Here is a 5,352-nt window from a genome sequence, read left to right on the forward strand (position 1 = left end):
TGGATAAGCCACTAGTCGTATACTGTGACAACAGTGGGGCAGTAGCTAACTCAAAGGAACCACGAAGTCATAAGAGGGGAAAGCACATCGAGAGGAAGTATCACTTGCTAAGAGAGATAGTTCATCGAGGAGATGTTGCAGTTATGAAGATAGCTTCAGAGCATAATCTTGCAGATCCTTTCACAAAGACTTTTTCCATAAAATCTTTTAAGGAGCATGTAAGAAACATGGGAATGAGAGAGATGCCTCATTTTCTTTAGGGCAAGTAGGAGATTGTTGGGAATTGTGCCCTGAAAGCATATGTAGTAGACATTGTTTTATGAAATAAATAAATGAATTGAATTTGTTATATATGTATTTTATGGACTATATTATTTTGTGATAATATTATGTAAATATCAGAAAAATTCCTAAGTTCATATATATAATCTCAAACACGTATTGGTACGAGAGAATTGTGTTTGAGATAAATGAACTTGAATAGTTCGCAGTAAAATAAAGTTATGGAATCTTTAGATTAAATACTGCAAGTACGGTCCACTAGTATTATGAATACATGTGATCTAGATCTGGATCACTAGTGTGGTAGGACACTTTAGTGGAGGTGCTTTATATATTAGAGAATATATAGAAATGGACCAGATATGTTTATTAATACTTAGTTAAATATAGTTTCGAAGTATTAATTATATATATCAACAGATGATCATATACAAATAGAGCTTAATCTTGAAGTTACTATGAACTCCTGTTTATGTTATATGAGTTCTTTGATTCACTCGTTAGGGTCTATCTGAATAATCAGGCTATAAACTTTTGTTTTGGGAACTCATTAATGTAGATGGCTAGGGACATAGTATACAGATATGGAATCTATGCCTTCTCGCAAGAGATTGAATAATGGTTCTCTTAAGGGTTGACTTTTGGGACTGAAAGATTATTGAGCTCAAATTCATAATTTAGTTATGAATTAACCTTCACTAGTAAGGTCAATTGTACTTAAGGAAACAAGAGATAATTAAAAGGGTAAAACAGTAATTTTATTCCCGATTAATTATGAACCATTATTAGAGGGTCAATTTGTATGCAATGATTATATCAATGGATGTTTTATAATTATAAAGTACTCAGTAAATGAAATGTCTATAATTACAAGAGTGCAGTCTCATATTTATAGTGGAATAATCATGAGATTAATAAATTAAGATTATTTAATTAAAGAGTTTAATTAATAATCTCAAATTTATTGGAGCTTGGAATTATAGGTCCATAGGTCCGCATAACGGCTCTATCAACACTATTCAAGGTAAGAGTTGATATGAATGGAAAGATAGTTTAAAAACATATTTAATAAGAAATTTGTTCTTCGGGCAAAATATGCAATTATATGATAGTAGTGGTTAATTAATTAATTATAAATTAGTTGTAGTTAACAGAATTAATTAATATTTAATTATTTTATGATTTTGGAAATTATATTAAATAATTAAATTAATTTCAAAATTTAATTAAATAATTAATTAATTACAATTTTCGAAATTATAATAAATTAAATATTTATTTTCGAAAATATTGGATTTAATTAATTAGTAGAATTAATTAAATATCTTTATTTGAGTGGGAGATAATAATCTGATAAGTTCAAATTGGATTTGAATTTAAAAGATTAATATTTATTCAAATAATTAATTATATTTGATAATTAGTTAAGAAGATATTTAATTTAAATTTGAATTCAAATTTGAATTAGTTATCATGTTGTTAGATCTTATCTGACAAAGTAGTATGAATAAATAATTAAATAAAAAAAGAAAAATAAAATATCCCTAAAAATAGGGGTGCTACACATGCACACACAGTTGGACTGTGTGTGGCGTGTAATGCTAATTTTTAGGGATACGATTTTCATTTTTATTTAATTAATTAATGGATAATTCAAATAATTAGTTTTTGGATATTTTCATTAATAAAATAATGAATTAATTAAAAAGTAAATTGTAAGTTGGTTACAGATTTATTTTTTAAAATTTGAATATTTTCTTTTAAGTATGACTACTTAGAAAATATACAGATAACTCAACCAACCAAGACAACTCAGTCTATTCGCTTTGTGAAACATAGAACAATATTTATCTCTCCCTGAAAAATAAAGAACCAATTCTCAGGCCTATTCTCTTGATCTTATGTGTTGAGTACATCAAGTAGAATCACAAATAAACTATCCTTCATTCTCTAAGTGCCCACACACTTCTTGAGGTGTGAAGAACGCTATGGAAGATCTTGGTGTGAGTACCTGGGAGCAGCTTGGATAGGAAGATCGTTCTAATTACGAAAAGATAGCAAGGACACTTGATAGGCTTCAAGAGGTATGATTTATATTCTTAACTTGCTTATGATTAATGTATGTATATTAATGGATCCGCATATTTAAAGGTAGTTTAAATATGTTACAAAAAATTTTGTTGTACAATGGGCCAACCCCACCACCATTCCCCTGCGTATTAGGAAACTCGTTCCTAGCTAACACATTCCTCCACAGATGAAGCATGGATTTCGTGTCTCTACTTTTGTGGCCATGTGGATTCCTCTACCTTCTTGAGTGTTGAAAGCCTCGTATTATTTTCTCAATGATTCAATTTGGCTTTTGACATTGTCATCTTCCCTCACTTGGTAGATTCTGGTTGATCATGGATAGTCCATAGGACTCAGTTCATTCCATGTGTAGGACTTTTCAGCGAGATTGTAGAGGTACTCGAAAGCTTCATCGGGATCTTTTTGAAGGAATTCGCCATTGCACGTCATTTGTACGAATTGTCTTTGTCCAGTTATCAGACCGTCATAGAAATAGCTGACCAGACGCCAACTTTCGTATCCATGATGTGGGCATTGATTTATCGAATCTCTAAAACTCTCCCAAATCTGATGGAAAGTTTCATGGTCTTTCTAGATGAAAGTAGAGATTTGCCTCTTAAGGCTGCTAGTCTCATGGGGTGGAAAATATTTGGCAAAGAATGATTTTTTCATTTCGTCCCATTTTCCGATAGATCTAGGCCTTAAGGAATACAACCAAATTTTTTCTTTGTCTTTGAGAGAGAAAAGAAAGAACTTCAATCTCACAATGTTGGTGACATCAGCTAGGTTGTTGAATGTAGCCACCACCTCTTCGAATTCCCGTATATGCACGTACAGACCCTCATTTTCCAACCCATGGAAGGTTGGTAAGAGGTTAATCATGCCAGGTTTGAAATCAAAATTTGAAATATTTTTGGGATACATTATGCATGAAGGTGTGGTTATACGCGCAGGATGTAAATAATCCTGTAGTGTTCTTGGTTGGACTTCATCTTGATGAGCCATTGTGGGTGGTTCAAGAAGTCTCGGTGAATTGGGTGAATGTAAATGAATGGAAGAAGACGATGAGTTAGGAGAGATCTCTAAAGCTTCTACTTATTGTCTCACGAATCTCCCTAGTGCGTCTCTATTTCATGGCATAAATATGTTTTCTTATTTTTTTTTGTAAGTATTATAAGGGCAAGTGTGTAATAGAGCAATAAGTATGCACAAAAAATGTTCCCAGGCCAATTGGGAAGGCTGCCAAGGTACCACTTTAGGCCCAAGAGCTTTTCTAGAACTCCATGAGGTTCTTAGAAAATGTTGGAGGGTAACACTAACACAGACCGTATTTAATAACCAATTTTTCTAAGACAGAACAAGTTTAGTTTTTACTGATTTCCAAAATTACACAAATGTTCTCAATACTTTTCTTTTATGCTTTAAAATTTTATGATTCAAAGTTTTATGTTTTTTTTTTGGAAAAAGCCTAAATCTAGAAAATAAAATTCTAAACCTAAAAGTAAAAGAAATAAATAAATAAAATAATAAAAATAAATAAATAAATAAAAAGAAACTAAAAATGAAAATTAGTGAGAAGAAAAAAAAATTAATTCACTATGCAAACCTTTAATTGTAAAATTACCTTCCTCGCAACGATGACAAAAATTGATATCGCCCAATAAACTTCTAAGCGGTCGCAGTAGTAATCATGCTATGTTGTATCGAGAGAGAGAGGTAAAATACAAGTAAAAAAAAGATTAGAAAATTAGAAATAAGAAGCTTAGAAATAATGTAACTTTGAAAAAGAATAATTTTTAAACACTAAATAAACAAAATTAAGGAATTAGAATCAGAAAGAAAATATGGAAGTCACAAGTTTCATTCTTGCAAACATATATACATTTTAATAAAATTGATTCATTCTACTCAACTATAATTATACACCATTAATTATAGATGGAAAATATATATAATAAAGCTCGCCTTAAAATATGTTCTCAATTAAATTATACTAACTTCTAATTTTAAAAACCTATCATATTATATACCTTAGAGCAATAAAATAATAATGACATAATGCAGTAAAAAGTATATAATATAACAAATATCTTAAATTAAATCAAGAGCTTATATTATATAAGAAGAACATGACTAGACTTATGTAGAAGACACTAATAAACTTAGAATAAATATTAGAAGAAAATAAATTTAATTGTAACAAATATATAGAAATGGAGAACAAAAAAGAATCAATATATTAAAAATATTATGTGCAAGAAGAACTTCACTCTAGCCTTTCCACAAGAGAATTTAGCCTAAAATAGGCATTGTTTCACTCAAAAAGTATAAAAGAAATGAATGAAAAAAAGGAAATAAGTGTGTTTCTTTCTAACTCTACTTTCTACTTTTGTGTTCTACAATCTGATTCTTTTTTCCCTACATTTGACTATCTATTTATAGTGGAAATAAGACCCAAAATGTGAAAAAATCATGTACAAAAGAGTGGGAACAATGGCTACAAAAATTGATGGAAAATGGGACTACCGAGAGACAACAAGGGCATGTGTCTGTGTGTTGAGAGGAGCTCAATTAATTGGCATTAGGCGTGGCAGGTGCTGTCAGGCGAGTTGGGAGCAGCTCCGTCAAGCGTGGGGATGCGTGGTAGCTTGGCAGGCGGTTTGGCAGGCGAGTGGGATAGGTGGCGTCTCTGGAGTGGCTCGGCTTGGCTCGCGTGGCAGCTGCAGGTGACAACGTGGGCACTTCCTGAAGGCTTGGGCCTGGGCTATTTGGGCTTGGTTTCACGCCTAAGTTGCTCCACAAATGTTTTTTAAAAACGTCATTTGTTTCTATTCTTTCTTCTTTCTTTTTCTTTGTGTCAAAATATATTTTATTTCTTGAAAATTGCACACAAATTAAATTAAGATTAATATTTTCAAATATAAAATATATTACAATAAATCTATAAAAATATTAATTAAAACTTAATTTATTTTAAACTTTAAAACTAATAAAATGATA

General features: G+C 30.9%; 1 non-coding gene across 1 annotated transcript; it reads left to right on the plus strand.

Annotated features, from left to right (window-relative positions):
• Nucleotides 1-2,869: 2,869 nt before the first annotated feature.
• LOC133787351 (small nucleolar RNA R71) lies at nt 2,870-2,976 on the plus strand. Its single transcript, XR_009872378.1, has one exon. It is a non-coding gene; the product is annotated as a small nucleolar RNA R71 (small nucleolar RNA).
• Nucleotides 2,977-5,352: the final 2,376 nt, after the last annotated feature.

The sequence above is a fragment of the Humulus lupulus genome, chromosome 6 (genome assembly GCF_963169125.1).
Source record: "Humulus lupulus chromosome 6, drHumLupu1.1, whole genome shotgun sequence".
NCBI lineage: Eukaryota > Viridiplantae > Streptophyta > Magnoliopsida > Rosales > Cannabaceae > Humulus > Humulus lupulus.